The sequence below is a fragment of the Opisthorchis viverrini genome (genome assembly GCF_000715545.1).
Source record: "Opisthorchis viverrini unplaced genomic scaffold opera_v5_159, whole genome shotgun sequence".
NCBI lineage: Eukaryota > Metazoa > Platyhelminthes > Trematoda > Opisthorchiida > Opisthorchiidae > Opisthorchis > Opisthorchis viverrini.
This window is the reverse complement of record NW_008751816.1, coordinates 185,696-203,163: the sequence shown is the minus strand read 5'-3', so window position 1 is coordinate 203,163 and position 17,468 is coordinate 185,696.

The following is a 17,468-nucleotide window of genomic DNA, read 5'->3' as shown; positions in this document are numbered from 1 at the left end:
ACTAAGGTGTCATGGAACTGGTATCCCAGTTGCGGCATCGACAATCCAAGAACCTCATCCATTGCCATAATGAATAATAATGGGGAGAGTGGATCACCTTGCCTCACACCTCTGTGGCAGTGGTAAGTTCAATGTACTCATTCTTGAGCGCTATCTTCGCTTTCTGACGCGCTCTTTAAGAATCCTTCCATCTAGCTCAGACGATGCTGAAATCAACTGCTCTGGTGTCTATCAAAACCAAACTCAAACGTTTACGTTAAGCGCGACCGAATCACCCATGGCCAGTAGAAACTAGCGAAGCTCAGCTAATCCAACAGCTGGAAGTTGTTAGATAGAAATTCTTTCTTTCTGCCACCCAAACCTAGGATCCAACTTTTTTACGAAGCCCAAGTTGTTGGCTAAAGTTGAAATTTGAGAAAGTTCATTAGGCATTATTTCTGACCGGAGAAAGCTTTCAAGATTTTCCAAGCTTAAAACTCCGAGTACAACTTCAACAATGGGATGAAAAGAACTCGGACAAACCTACCTAGTTGGCTAATCAAAATGGGATTGAATACACTTTCGTGTGTACAGTTCCAACGCTGTGCACTGTGAAACCTGGTTACAGAACAAAACTGTCGAAGCAGGTTTTCGCGGACTGACCTGGTTTTGGAAATAACCTAAAAACGGACAAACCCTGTTTTTAGCTAATTCTTCCATCTTTCAAGCTATCGGTAGACTCGTTCTCTCTCTTTCACACACACACAGACTCGCTGTCCGTATTACTGCCGATTACTACCAGAGCTTGCGTCTGTTTTTGTTTCGGCTTTTTGCTTTGAGTTGTTGAATAGATAGTTTACGAAAGTTTTATACAATTTGAACAGTGTTTTGGTGGTTGATTCACCTTATACTAGTTTCTAGCGTTTTCTCACAGCTAAAACAACCACAACAGAAAGCTGCCGTTGGCTGTGCTTGTTGCTCGTCGAAAACTGGACAGGACAAACTAGTTGATGCAAATGCTTTCAGATGATTAGTATAGCTGCTTCTTTACTGACAGCTGGTTCATTTGAGCACGCTAGGTTTGACTGAAGCCTTCTGGCAGGGCAAATTTATGGACACATTCAGTACCCGCATAGTTTGAATCATTGTCTGTTAGGCTTTCCTGGTTCTCACTCTCGATTTCCGTCACTATTCAGGTTGTATGACGAGGTTGTCTTGAACGTGGAACAATCGGAAACAGGGTATTCATGTCTATTGAGGTCGCTAAGTTGTAAGCATACAAATTTCAGTTTAGGAAACCTCTTCGAAGCAGCCTTGGATATGGGCAAACAGTACTAACTCGAGTTGCATTTCGATTTGGCTAGCGAAGCAAAGTGTATCCCACGTAAAAAAACATGGGACGTACTACCATGACATAAGCCTAGTATTTACTTGAATTAACACTCAGGACAGAAAACAAGTCATCTGACGAATGCAATCGGCCGTCGCTGGCCCTGGATGTGTACAGTATTTTTATCCCTCAACACTACTCATACTTGTTTGGTTTGTGCAACTCCACCCAACGATCTTCTCAAACGCGATAGATAAAAACCGTCCCAGATTCTTCAAGGATCAGATGCTTTCTACTGAAATTGCCGTCATGTGTCCATCAGCTATCTGATACTGGCCTTATTTAAAGACATTCCATAAAGAACGACGAAATTCGCTGTAAAATCAACTTCGACCTGAATACGCAACGGTTATAAAAAAGCAGGTCAGACATAAATACAGAGTTTTTATTTCGGGCGGTGAGCGGAAACGCATCGAGCAATAAACGATAACATATACATGTCCGGAAAAGCTCGATGATGAATAACCATCAGAAATTGTGAGATGAAAAGATAGAAATGCAAACTAAGTACAGCGTCACATAAGCGCTTGGAACTGTTGACGGTAAAGTCAAGTCAATGTCAGAATATCGTCCAGCACCTGGTGACCACCAGCTATTGTACGAATTTCGTTGAAAGTACATCACAGAATCACATATGCTTTGGAGTTATCACAGCTTCAGCACAGTTGTTGTTATTGTTCAAATGGCTTTCACAAGGCATAACGAAACACTGAGGAAATCCAAAGTGTTCATCATAACCGTGCTCAGTTAAACTGAATGAGGTATATATCCGTTGTTGGCTTAAATGTATCGGCCATCCTTCAGTCGTACTCGTTTTCCGAAGATGCCGAAATTTCGAAATTGGAGGGCTTCCTTGACATCCTTCAGTCACTCAAGCAACGAAAGTTTCCTTGACATCGAATTCTCGGTAGGTCGTGGGTGATTTCTTTGAGAATTTCACTTGTCTACTGAAAAAACGACAGGCAACGTGAACCATATATGGAACAGGAGATGTCGTTATTAAAACCAAACGAGTATCACAAAAAGCTGAATGCTGACCATGGTAACTCGACAAGTGAATGAATGTCTACCCGGTGACCATCCATACTGATCAGGTGACCGGATGGGCATCATTCACAAGTCGTACCAATACATTTCTTTTTGTTCAGAACGGGCAAGTACGTAACAGTGAATAGAAGAAAAGAACTCACTTTCAAAATCCATCTTGGCCAACTGGCCTTGCCTGTATCAAAGAGCAAGCGTGATGGTTTCCTCATGCACCATTACCGCACTCGCTCTGTTTTGGTGACCTGAACAGCGCCTTAAATACGATCGACCTGCCAGTGAACTGGAAATCACCCTAAGTACTACTAGCCAATCAAAATCATAGATACGTGATTGGTCAAAGCAAAGCAGTGTTGTTATTGGTCGCTCTGTCTTGTGTAGGCAACGCTTGCGCTGCAACCTGTTCGATTGTCCAAATCAGGTCGACAAACAGTCTGACATTGTTCTAGCCGTCAATAACGAAAAGCCACTCACATGATGGTGATTGTCGTGTCACATCAACATTCAAAAAACGAAAGCGACAGGTTGAGTGACACCTGCGATCGTCTCACCTCGAATAGCGATGCAACAAGCATGCATCAATTCGTTAAACATGTGGAATTACAGTGATATACTAAACAGCGTACAAATGAACATAAAAGTCAAGAGCCGAATTATATTCGGGCAACCGTTTAATAACCGTAAAATTTGACGATACATCACGTTGTAGTGCTAACTGCAATCCCGAAGTAGTTTACACGTGAAGTCACTGGTTCAGAAGGTGGAAAAATAGCATTGAATTTGCTCATTCTCTGCGGAGAATTCTGTATCATTATCATCAAGCGAGACTCCGTTTATCTACGACCGTTATCAGTGGTGAAAGCTCTGTGCTACTGGACCATACGAGAGTACATTTGAAAGACCATTCTACTAAATTTCTTATCGGGACTGGCGTTTTGTCTGCTGCACTGTGCAGTATTCCCGATAACAAACACCATTCTCCAGCACCTAAACTGTTTTGAAATTTAAGGTTTGACCCATAACGGGGACTGAATTTAACGCGTGGCAAAGAATTTTTCTAGTCGTAATAATGCTACAAATAAATTATACCAAAATGTATGACAACAAACGAATGTCTTGTGATTAGTCGGGAATGTGTCAAGTTCCGAAACGTCAGACGACTTTATTTAGGTTGGAAAATCTGCTGGTTTCTCTTCTCATCTTGTTCCTGCTAAGGAAACCTTAAGTAAAACAAGTTTTGAGCACACGGGTCTCAGTCCCATTGTATATGGTTAAATTCATGGCTTTCAGTCATAAGTAGTGATTAACACCGACTACCAACGTATGCATTTGCAACCCCTGAACTCTTCTATGCCCTTGGTTTGGACGAAAACACAGATCTTCTCACATGCTTTTACTTCCTCAAATCAAAGCAGCTCCACGAGGGGAGCATCAATAAAATCATTCCAGTGTCACTTGACGGAGTGAATAAAAGATTCCAGCTGCGCTCATTTAAAAGATTACCGTGGCCTGTAACTTCTTTCGTTTTGCACCAACTAAATCCAGGCCATTTGAGTCAGTCACAGGTGAAAATGCCAGCTTCCCATCAGGCGGCTCCTTTATTTAGGCTCGCGCATAAGGCTGTAGATACAAACTGTCACCTTCGAATTCCAGTTGATTTCGCTGCCACAGGGGGTTCACAGAGCAAAATATCCGGGATGTAAAACTTTAAACTCATTCTTAGAAGGAGATTCGTTCGAAGCGGGGAGATTGATTCACGATGTGGAACAGGACAGAATGACTGAAAGTGGTCCTTTCAGCATAGCGTTGCTTAGGTTAGGGTTTCATATAAAGGGATTCCTGTGTGTCAAACATTTGAATTCACGAACCAAAGTGGGTGACACGTTCCGCTCATATTTTTTGAGATACTTCAGAAGAAACAGTGGCTAAATGGGTCAAAATCACATTCGAAAGTGTACGCCTCCTCTCCCGTTTTTTTAAAATTTTCATCTCCAAATTTCGCCGCTTTTACTCCTTTCATGACGTAGGACCAATTTGAATCGTTGGCATCTTGCGTCAAACAAACATGTTTTAACATCACCCCGGAGAGGAATATGCAGCCAGTTTTAAGTCTGATTTACAGGGGGTTTGCCATTGCAGTCTCTTCTTGTGTGGATTCTACTTCGATTGGTATCATGTTTCTCATCATCTGTCTTCTGTAGGCTGCAAATCTTGCCTTGAAAAAGTGATCATGTGATATTACGTAGGTTAGTATGCACACATGCAACGTAATTATACCCAATTTGAGTAAACTCGTCCATTCGAAACCCAGAACTGTTGTCCTCTTCGATGAGATATTCAAACTTTGGCGTGAAAGAACCCAATTATCCAGTAACACAGAAGACACTGTCAGAGTTTTTCCGTTTTTTAAAGGTACACCTTTTTGAATCCGTTGCAGATGTAAACAGAACGTAGGCGTGATGAACGTCTTCTTACGCAGATGTACATATCACATAATTCGTTTACATGAAACCTAGCGAACAAACGGCACCGTTCGAACGGACGCAGTTAGGTGTAGTCGGGTCGATAAACAATTACACTCACACCATCATCCTTGGAAATACAAGCTGGCTCCAAAAACCTAGGACATATTATTTTCATCAGCAAAAGCAGAGCTGGAAATAACATGATAGCGTGTCAAGGAGTTAACACCGGTGCTGTCTACCGGTGCACAAGCACAGCGATTACGACACAGTCCGTCTTTATCAGCCAGCCACCAGTTGAACTGATCGAAACGTGAAGAGGGATTCTCTACCAACTAAAAGTTACCCGCCTTTTAAAAGACTAGTCATCTATACTTGGTTAATAAATCACCGGCTATCATCAGTTGCAGCTACTGGGAAGTTAAAACCTCTTCCGAAAACGACCAGAAAGTTTACCACTACTGAGGGGTAGCGGCCAAAGTAAAATGCGCTGTAAAAAGGTTTTACTCCGATTAAACGTGCCAAACTCTAAGGCTGAATGGCCGATGAGTGGAAGCCCTGCTACTGTCCACAGATAGTGGGAGCGTTCAGTCTTCACGTGACTAACCATGTCTGGTATGTGGTTCTGAACGAGTAAGAATTCAGGTGTTATTGGCTGATATTTATGCTCCCACATAAAATTTATCCAAAACTATCACCGCTGATGATGTAAGACGATCAGTGAACCCAGTTTCAAGAATCTGAACGATTTTTGCCCTGAAGCCACTCGCCTGGATTTCAATCTGGTTTCCACAGAAATTTCACCTGGGACCCAACTGAATCTCGTGTTTGTGATGTTCTTACTCAACTGAATGTGCTGCATCATGCAGCATCATGTTTCAGTTGGTAAGCTATTTGAGACATCGCAATAGACCTGATACACCAAAGTGTATTGCAAAGTTGCTGAAAACTCTTTGACAGCCCACGACCGGTTTCGTTTTTCTTGGGGCTGATCAGGTTGGCGCAATCCCCGAGTGCCTACTTGAACCCCGTGAAAACCAAATCGGTGTGTAGATTAATGTAGCTGTAAAATTTCGCGCAATTTTGGTACAAGAAGGACGTGAAACTGGAGAGACTGCACCTAATCACTGAGCCTCAAGAAGGGCAAAATCGGTCGTGGGCTGTCGAAGAGTTTTCAGGAACCTTATGAGTAGTGTATCACGACCGTCTGGAGTCTATTCAGATTCCCCATTGGGAAATTATCTCAGCATTAAAATAATATGTTCGACTCTGCGGGATCAGGCAAGTCGAGATGTGCACATCAGTTTGGTAAATAGTGGCAGAGTTCACATCCATTTTGTTTTTTTTCTTCCGGAGTAAGTAAATCGTTTCTTTAAATGGAATGGTGTTTTTCATCCTCGGTTCTGTTGGGTTTGTTCTCTAGAGAAGGGGAGTTTTATGTCTTTGCAAAACTGTACACTCCATGAAAGCATTTTCTCGTGGCAGGGCCTCCATCTGACAGGAGGGTTTGTTCAACAAGGGGCCCTAATTTCTCTTCCAAACGGAAAATGGATAAAGGTCCACCGCGGTCGAAATTTTTCGTGCGCAGAGTTGCCATGCACCGAATGTCAGAAAATAGCATCTGCTCAGGGAGACATAAAAGAACGTTCGTCTACTTTCGATAACGAATTTTTCAGGCCTTGGTTTATTTCTCTCGTATTGTTCCATAATGTATTATCAGTGGCTAATCCCTAGATTTGCCACTAAAGTAGGGATTAAGTGGGAGCATGAATATGGTTTGTAAGTATCCCGTTAAAACAATTTTTTCCAATATTAGTCAGTAATGGGATTTGAGTGTGTCACTCTTCCGCCAACCCATTCACATCTAACGGATAAAAATTTCCTAATTCTCTGAGGGTATTTGACTAGGAATCAATTAGCACACTACCCCGGTACATATGAGTTGTTTTAACTCCTCTCACCTGAGTGATGCTCATTGCAAATCCCGATCAGATCGATCGACTAGCGGTTGATCTTGTGCATTCACGGGAATATTACCGCACTGGATGTGTGACCTCGATTAGTGATGAAACGCCTGTGATCCAAGTGCCGAACTATTGAAACCGGTCGATAACCAAGAGGCAACCAACCGAGCTACCTTCGTTCTGCATCATCTCTTCGTGAAAAAGACTAGTTCTAGATGGATCAATTTGTGCTACTCTATCCCTTCTAATATGACTGGATACTTTTTTGCTCGATGCCTGAAGGCTAGGTTTCGACAACCCGCAACGTTGTGTTGTCATTTCCAACTATCTTTTTTTCACGCAAGAGACGTGAGGCCGGATTTTCTACCACGTATCATACATATGGTGTATTATCGGTTTGTTGGCGTATGGTTAAGTCAACTAGTCAGAGGGTCTCCGGCGTAGAGTCATATATGGTTAAGTCAACTAGTCAGAGGGTCTCAACGACAACAATACAAGAAGACTGGTTGCAACCGGCTTATTTCTAATACAACGACGGCTGCCGGATCCATGATATCCATTCACGCCCGTGAAACAGAGTGGCTATATCTGGAGACTCAAATACTGGATGACAATTCAAGTGTTTTCGTTGGACTAGATTCTAGCATGTATTCGTTTGTGCCTCATCTACTTGGAAAAGCGTCATTAAAATTGTACTGAAACACTATGGCTTGGCATTCAATGATGTACTCAAGTACACAACTATGCGTCGAGTTTACGTTCTCAGACGCTCTTATTGTGGCCTTCGTGATGCCATTTCTCTTGAATGTCCGCAGGTGTTTGCCTCCAACACCCAAGAAGTGAATGCTGGAGGTCTAGAAGACATCAGTTTTTCTAAGCTAGATGATTTTTTTAAATGGACCCAATGTCTCCCTAACAAATATGGATAGTGAACGTCTCCTACGTTCCTTCTTAACGAAGCCTGTATTTAACTGTATAGAGCGTTCTCATGCAAGGGCTACGTTTTTTCCCCGCAGAAGTGTACCATATTCCAATTGCTAGCCAGATACCTGCTAAGAAGCGACTGCGCTTCCATTGCTTAAAGGGACGGGCCTTCAGCACATAGTAATCAAGTCTTGTTATACCTTTTTTGTAATATTTAACTCTTCTGTGATCGCCGAACTCGAAAACGCTTTCCACATAACGTATGATACTCGCTAAGTAAATGAAGACCTGACTATATGGTGGACGAGCTTCGACAGAAAAGTTATCGTGATATACTTACTGGCTTTGCCAGAGACCATTCTCAACCAAATGATCTAAATCATTAAGTTGAAGCTTTTCCTAAGGTATGCAAACAAGCGGTTTGGAGAACCCACAGACTCCCTGTCAGTGCTGACTCGTACTTCCATCGCTTGGTTCGCTTGGGTAGCATGCACTTATTTCAAGAATCCTTGAGTTCCTGAAAGTTCAAGGGTCCTGGACTTCTATTGAATCTGTCCCCTAAGATTGTTTCTTCCCTTCAACAAAACACAGAGCTCCAAATATACCTACGGCAGTTGTTTTCAATCTTTAAGCTTTTCCGCAATTCACAACGCCAAATTTCCCTGCCAGGTTTCACAGACCCAAGGTCATTCGCATACATTCTCGAAGGTAAAAGTATTAAGTTCCAGGAAGTTGTGAACTTGCCTGGACTGTCCTGCAGCTAGCGACTACAGTTTCCAGGTGCTTGAACTCAGAACGTTTTGGAGGAGCGGGTTGTCGAACCCCAAAACCGTAGGACTGTAATGCCCTAGTGTGATGGTGAACCGTACGCGACACTAATTATCGACGTACCTGGCTCGCATTTCACGTGGTACCAAACGGTTTTTCTCTTTTGCTGAGTTATTGAATGACGCAAGAGGGCAGGGTTCGAACGTCAAGTTGTGGCTGACAGTCAGTTTTCATAGGGCCTTTTCATATTTTCAACTATTATTTTGAACTGTACGCTTTTGTTACACCGACTACGTACGTTACATGTCACCACTTCGGAACCCTCTATCGGAGTGATCAGTATCAGCTCGAACCCCTAGCGATTCAGAAAGGCTCCCTTGATAATCTCTTTGATCAAGATAGAAACACTTGCAATCACCTATGGATTCCACAAGTAATTTCAGTAGGCGGGAATTTCTCCAAGGGGTTTTGCCAACTGGACCACCAGAAACGGGCCTGACGACGTTCGATTGGAACCAATCGAAGTCGAAAAAATTCTGTGGAACTTGAGTGTCGGGTCCTTTCCGGGGCCAGGTGAATCGTACCCACCAATAATTTGCGCCAGCCGTTCAAATGCTTGTTGCACACAGGGCGTGAATAAAAGCTGTGCATTGTTAAGGTAACTTTTACAAGAGAGGATGGCAGCAGGTTAGAGCCACACAGGCCGATGTCTTTAATTTCTATGATTGCGGAGGTGTTGAACCAAGTGATAAAGACCTTTAAAAGTTACTCTCACCAACTCGAGATTTAGAAGGCTCAAAAGTACAGTTTCTGGCCGAGTGAATAATGTGTAGCCAACCTGCTGACGGTCGGAGTTCTTGGCGAGGGGTTTAGATGCAGGATGTCTCACTGACCTTATCTACGCGAACCCTCTGATAAATTCCCAAACCAGAAACTGTCATCAAACTATTTTTTGGTTACACGATCCAAACTTTCTTCCTGCCTCTGTTCTGCATGCATGTTAAACCCGTTTTGAGTATGGACAGCTAACAACATATCGGCTCAAAAACTGGGAAGTTCTTCTGTTCTAGCAGACTGAAAGTAAGACGATGAAGACGATATATTCGATATACCCTCTACTCAGCCAGACTGCATTGGTTAAGCATCTTCCTGTTAATGTACTGAAGAGGTAGATCTGATCTTCGGTATGCGTGGAGAATACTGATAGGATAATCTGGTAATAATAGGAAAAGTTTTCTCACGGTAGCAAGTGGACCGGTCAGCTGTAGGCATCACCAAATGCTTTACGAAACTAGGGGAGTGTATGTGGATCCCCTGGCCCCTGTTACAACGATGCTGGGGCGTGTACGAGTGGGATTTTAAACAAGGGCTTGACAACTTCATCGGAAAGAGGACTGATGGAAGTTCTTCTCTTTGAGAATCAACAGAGAGCTCAAATAATCCGATGTGGTGGAAGGAATAACTTCAAGTCGGTCGGGTGATAACTGAAAGGGCCCCAGGAAATCACACGGTCTTCTGTCCACTCGAGTCCAATTAATTGAACAAGCATTCCTGGTATTCCCAAAACCCACTATTTGGCAGCTGACTAACTTTAGTGTCTAAATCAATGTTTGGGTGAAACGGTAGCAAGTAAACTGTATCTTCCCATGATGAATTGCCTTTTCAGACATTAAATCCTCCAATTCGCTGACTCCAAACTACTTACAACCGTACGCTGGCCACTGTCTTGTAAAATGCCAGCTTGACTATCCAGCTAGTTCATCTAGGTACTTTTCCGTTAATCAATGTTACGGTGCCGCGATTCGGCTCTGGTTCATTGATGACACACTTGGCTAAAGCGCAGATGAGTAAGGGCCATAGACACACTCAAACACACACAAACAAGCAAACAGCATCAGCATCTTGAACGAAGTTGCGTCGAAGCCATCCACGTGAGACCAAACCGTTCACCAGGTGCGACAGCACACACAGACAAGATGAAGAGTTACGCACACCCGAGATGGCTCAGATCGAGCGACAAACTGGGCGGAGGTTTCCACAGCTCCGCCCCAACACAGAAGCTACCGACTGATCGACCTAACAGTTGCGGTGTCCTCACAGTGAACTGATGAGGTCAAGCATGAACCACCTTGTCGTACACAGCGGGCACCAACGCACACAGAGAGACGTGACCAAACCAACGCAGAGCGTTTTATAAGAGGGTGGGTGGTGGCGGCGATGTGCCAAAATGTTCAATTTTCACCCGTGAATGGTGAACAAAATATTGTGAATGCAAACGACCAAACAACCGCCTTGAAACTGCACAAATAATTGGCTAAATATCTCCGATACATTAGTTCTGTCTTAAAAACAAGTGTTTCCACACCTGGTTGAGTCTTTTGTCAAAACAGTCGTCAAAGATCGAGCTTTTTATTAACCCGGGCAAGTTATCACTACTGCGATTAGAATTTCGGGGTCTAAAGAGGAAAGTTCTCACACAAATTCACTATTCGCGTAAATCTATCCAGGAGGAGAATGATCCCAGCGTCATCATTTTGCACCTGTAGCCAAAGGTTCAGGTGGCAGATCCCATCTACACCCACGCTTAATCAGCTTCAGTCGGCAGGTGAAGTCCTACGCGGTCCACGTGCCTTTTTGAGAACAGACCACACTTCTCGTACTGACACCCAGCAAACACTCCAAAACAGTGACCTTGTGATGATCAGGCTTTTCAGAGCGAAGGATGTTTAAACTATGGTGCCTAGTGGACCAGGTCTCGCTGAACGTCAGAATATGCCCACTGGTCTGGAGCAGCCTGTGAGCTTGGGAACAAGTTTAACCATGAAAAATTCCGGCGCTTTAATCTGTGTTACGCCAAGTTGTATCCATCTGAGTGCCTTCATGTGTAAACCCATCTTGGTTGCAAGTCGATACGCTGAAAAGTTTAGTGCGGTTTTTCTTTCAACTGTTTACATCTGATGACAGTACTGATGCTCAAGTTCTCAGAGTCCCAAAGGTGCGATTTTTTTAAATTCTTCTAGTCCAGGACATGCTACAGACCACACATTCGTTCAATGGATTCCTCCGATGAATTAGTTGTCGATGTCCTGTGCTTATTATCTGAAGGGAGGAAAAACGAAAAAAAACTTAGTCGAGTGTCCCCGGTTCGTGCAACAATAAGCTATTCACAGCAAACTCGTTACACCTCGCTGTTCACTTGCGATAGTGGTGGCACTTTTTTGAACGTAGTCCAGTGGCAAGGCTCAGACCATGCGACAAAATGTCGTACTCTTATGAGAATCCTGAGATGTAAAAAATATTTGCCCCAGGGGTAAGGCAATCTGATCATGATCACGAGTCTGATGCCCCACCGAAGCAAGTGATCCCTGTCCTAAGGTCCTACATCAAGTCCGCTGTACAATGACCGCTCGATAAACGCTTTCTTCTCTCCGATGCTGAAATATGGCCCAGACGAACCAGGACACCTTATGGTTATGTTTATCTCAAAGCCCAATCCACTTTGGTCATAATACATTTATTGATGCACTCCACTGGGAGACTTATAATGAAATGGAAAAAACTCGGTAGTTTAATTTGCCCCTAGTTTCGTTTGGTCTGTCAGACTTCTCTTGTTGACTTATATACGGTGGTACACAATGTCATTCGCGCGGTGACCGTTCGACATTGATTGCAGCTAACCCAAAGATGTTCGCTGCGTAGATCTAATTAGTACAGATTTCCGGACAGGTAGAATACACACTCATATGAGTTTGAACAATCGTCCTCCTGTCTTGCCGCAATCATTCTGGTGAGCTCACACCACAGGGAGGAAGCACTGGACTCGAGCTTCGCTCATCACCAGTGCATACCCTTGGTCGTGCCGAAATTTGAACTCCGCACATCTGACATGCGAGGCGAGCGTATTACCACCACTCCACCAGCGCGCCCTGGACGCATCTGAATCTTCAGGTCTTAACAGGTGGACGTGTTTGCGCTTGACTGATGTGATTGGAAGGCCCGACGCTTCGGACAGTAAAATGTCTTGGTTGTGTTGATCGAGTGGCCCACTTGTCAGGACTTCCCAGCCAGGTAGCGCGAGAGACGCTTGAAACCTGCTTGACACTTTTGATTTAGTTATTGGTGATTGCGGGATTTGTGGAATGCACATTCATACTACTCTCAGAATAATTCCTTTTTCAAAGCACAATTTGGCCACTGAACTTTGTTCTTTCTTTGTTGGAATGACTTACTCTTACAAGTCCAGCTACTGAACCACCCATTCGGGTTGTGGGACGGATAACCACCGTACACATCCTCATTAAAGATGAGAACAATGGAACAATGAACAATATTCCCTCATAAGAGACTGTTGCGAAAACAACGGGTATCTTCATGACGTCATATTACATATCAACACTGACGTCGAACGCTTGGTGTACACTCCGTAGGGGGGCGCACAACAAAAACCCTCCTCGGAGGGGGATAATGCTGCCTCTGGAAAGGAAAAGTTGAAATCCAAAATCTCCAGACTGTATTTGACGACTACCTTGGTTGACATCGTATCGAAAACACAGTCTTCTAAACGGTAGCTGAAACATAGGTGGGTGATGAAATCTGCCACAGGATACGTCTGTTCCGAACAGGATGTGAACTAAACTGCGACACGTTTGCCGAAGATGTGTTGTCATCTCTCATTATCACCTCAACACCATCACTTTTCCTCTTCTTCAAATATTAATCGGAGAAAGTACGAATCTAGTCATTAACCACACAGACTTGGTGGTGTCGCCATCACCACCACAGTCTGGCAAAAACACACGGCACTCTGACGTGAATGGAATGCACATGGATGACCTGCTTATTGAGTCTGCTATCGATAAGGACGATATTTGCTTTGAACACAGCACAGAAACTAAATCGATATGGTCTAGTGGCGAAATTATGCTTCACTGCTTGATTTGTGTGCGCTTTAGTCTGCTTGTAGTGGATCAACAATGAACCAAGTCAAAGTTCCACCAATTTTCTCGTTCGCACTGGAGGGTATTGCAGAAGAGCCTATTTCGACTTCGTTATTGTTTGAAACCGTTGTCATAACTAGCATGTAGATCATATCCCATTCTGCAGCCAACGTCTTCCCAGATTTGGAATCGGGTGGGGTACAGGAAGAAGGAAAGAGAGTAGGTAGGAAGTAAAGCAAATTACAACAATATGGATACAGAGTGAATAGAGTATAGTGGAGTAAACTAACGACGATATAGACATGCTGGAAATTTCCGGATGTTAATGGGATCCAAGGTGAAGTTGTTGTCATTAAAGAGCTCTCATATTCTCCACAAAAGCATTCTGTCAACTCCAAGAGCAGTCATTCACTTTCTTTCAGTGTCAGATATCGCGCAAAACTTGTTCGTTCCGGTATAATAACAATGATTCGTTAAGTGCGAGATAGAATAGGAACAGGTGCGACGATGTTTGGCTTCCCGAGGTAGGAGGGTCATCGTCCACAGACTCCGGTCCCTGTTTGCACACCTGTTTGCCTACCCGGGTTGTTTTCCAAACGAACAGACTATTCGGTGTAAACTGTGCAGCCTAGTCGGCTTGATGGTGCTGCTGAGGGACAACACTAGCAGCATCAATCGACCATCTGCATAAAAGAGCAAAAACAATCTTTTGAAGGACAAAACACCCCACAGGTAAATTAGTGAAAGGTTTGGACCTGTGTCACCCATTTTTCGTTATTTATCTCGTTTTTCTTATCGAACTTCTAAAATGTTGCCGCTTTGGCGAGGTAATAGTGACTCACCAATCAATCACACACGAAATCTCTAGCCTGCCGTCCACTACTTATCTCAAGTTCACCCGACTCCAGAATCCTGACTGAGTACTTCAGACAACGCCTCCTTCATTTGATCTGCAACTTTAAACTGATGGAAAACTGGTCTCCAACCGCATTCCTGTTGTCGGGCTGTGACACCCCGAAGGTATAACATCTCGGAAAGATCCGCTTGCACCACAGGTTTAATTTCTTCCGACCCCTTACAAAGTCACCAAGCCCAACGCTGGACGCATGATTTCAGCCCTTGAACTTTAAATAACCTTTACAAAAACTCACTTCCCTTTGTAAAATTCCACTCTTCAAAACTGGGATAGACAAGATTACGCAAAGCCAACCTGCTAGTTTTTGAAGTTTATTTACCTCCGATCTGACCTTTCTCTGTGAACTTTTCAGCATCCCAAATTAACTGACGTGTTCAGACGACGATTTCCCTATACGGGAAATCCATCATATTGGAAGTTTAATGTAACGATGAAAACGAATGGTGTCATCGTCTTTCGTTTGTGATTGATTATTTCCTGGTCGTACTTGACAGTGGAGTGAGATAGTGATGGATGATTCGGCGGTATTCCATAAACCCTGCGGTTAATTATTCGGTCATCCTCGGGGTGACGCCGTCGGGTGGGTGGTTGTTGGAGGATGTTACAAACCTACCTGAGTTCCAGAAGGTTATGTTTTATCAAGTGGATTGGTGAGTAAACTTGTCTCCTACAATGCCAATATCATGAAGGCATGTGGGTCCAAGTGTTTCCCAAATCCACTTAGATTAGGCTGAGTTGGGAAGGTGCAGCCCATTCCCAATGCCTGGTTTGTTTTCCACCGCTTTAAAGCATTGCTTCTCAAAGTTTCTCACGCCCGCTTTGGTAACAGTTCTTCATACCGTTTTGTCGAATGCCAGGTCTTCCCATGACATACAATAGAAGTTTCGGCCTTCGTAACTTATTTGGAGGCTGTCCGAATAGAGGGCGCCCCCGATTTCGGACTCACTTTTTCAGCTGACGAGCTGTTTTGGGATGCGAGTTACGGCATTTCTTTCCAAGTGCCCCTACAAGTGGATCCGATTTCGCATCGGAATGCATTCAAATTCAACTGATTTTGCTCTTTAAAAGACTGCGGTGTTGGGAATTTTATCAATCCTTTTGGTTCGAATGATTTTGCGCAGACAAAACAACTGAGCTCGATCAAGAACCCGATCATTTCATCTTTGTAGCGTACAGCTCTCTGTGTCGCACAATAGTGGAGGCAACCAAGCAGCCCGATACATTCCAATCTTGGTGTCAGTGTGGTAATACTGACCGTCCCACATGCGGTTCTCAAAGTTACCTAATACCGTAGTGTCTTTTGCGGTCCGTTTGCTTCATTTTCAAGTGTCAGGTTTATGGGTAGCGCTCTGGATAGATAGCAGAGATTATGCCTGCAGATACTCGTCGGAGACTATACAGAGGCAGACTTAAGTCATTCAGAAACAGGGCGATTGACTTTCAGCAGCTTTATAGGTAGTATGATCGCTACCAACATGGTAGATCTGCAGTGTTCCTAAGGCCAGGGTCATTCGGTTTGCGGTGCGTTCCCTCAGACTACTACCTGATTTCATGGTCCTCTTGCAACGTCGTAGGACAATGCTCTCCCTTTGCCAGTCCTATTCGAGAGTGCTGTGGGCAACACCCACTTGTTCCGTCATTGACGCAAACTTCCCTGGTCATCCACGTTATTCTTTACGAGAAGATGGTACTGGAATTAGTGTGTGGTTCATTCAGCGCTTCAACTAACTGCAAGAGGTGGAAAACTTCCATAACCGAACTATCTAATAAGCTTGTGACACTCAGCTCCGTTACAGAAAGAAGTAGTACAGTACTTTGCTGCTGATATCAACGTTTTTTAACCGTAACAATAGCATTCTGCAAAGCATGGTACTTAGTCTGAGATGTAACCGCGACAAGTGAGTTCATAACACGCACAATCATGAACCAACTGTACAAATTTTCCTCGACCAAACTTAAAAAACACCCGTAGTCCCATTGTTTTCCATAGTAATTCGATCACAAAATGAAGGCCAAGCGCATCCGGAAAGCACTACAAGGTTGTTTCATTCATGTTCCAACTCATCAGTAATAGGTATTACACGGATCCTCAGATTTGGCAGCATGTTAAACTGCTAGTAGCTAGCGTTAGTTTATTGGCTATTGATCACGTGGTAATTGACCTGTTCGACGAGCTTGGAAGTTGGCTTGCAAACACTTTGTCACCACACGAAAGGACAGTTGGGAAGGGCCAATGAAACTACGTGCTAGCCAATCTCCAGACAACTAATCAGGTTTCAGTTACTAACTACTCTTCGGCAACCACATAAACGCGAATAGAACTGGAAAAATATGTCCCCTAAAGACGCGCTGATTATGTTCCGACGAAGCGTTTAACCGCAGAACTTCTAGAAGGATTCGTACATACGATCCCTACCTTCGGGTTGGCGATTGAACACCGTGAAGTTCGGTTGTGAGCATCCGATAAGCAGTATGATTAGCTTACACTTGAATCATACTATAACCCATCTTTTATTGTCATTAATTGTCGTACTGCTTCTCAAGAGTTTTATGTATTGTAGTTGGTTGGGCTTTCCCCCACGAAATTTCTCCGTTTCGACTGGGCCAAACGATTTGCTTTCCATCTCCATCGTCCAGTTTCCTCGTAGAAATTTCGACTGCAGCTTACAAGATGAGTGAGGTTTGAGTGGTTCAGCCCATTTCTGTCTCTACTCGATTCTAGCATTTGCCAAAACAACCTAAGCAGTTACAATCAAACCCGATTTACACGAAAATGATATACAAAATCCTTGTAGTCACACCCGTCGTGGCATGTTCAAAATTGAAGCTCGTTATTCGGTGCCAATGTTGCTCAACAGAGTAGCCATTGATTGTCATGTCAAACAGTGAGAAAATTGCCTGTTTTTGGAAATGATTTGGTCGCTGTAATAGAGTAGCGAAAAAGACTTTCCGAAAGTATTCCGGTCCTGCTAGGTGTCTCATGGTTCTCCGAAACATAACCCTGGTCGGACAGGGAAAATGTGATTCGGTTAAAAAAGCATCACAATTCTGTGTACACTCAGCAGCAGAAACTTAGGACAGCAA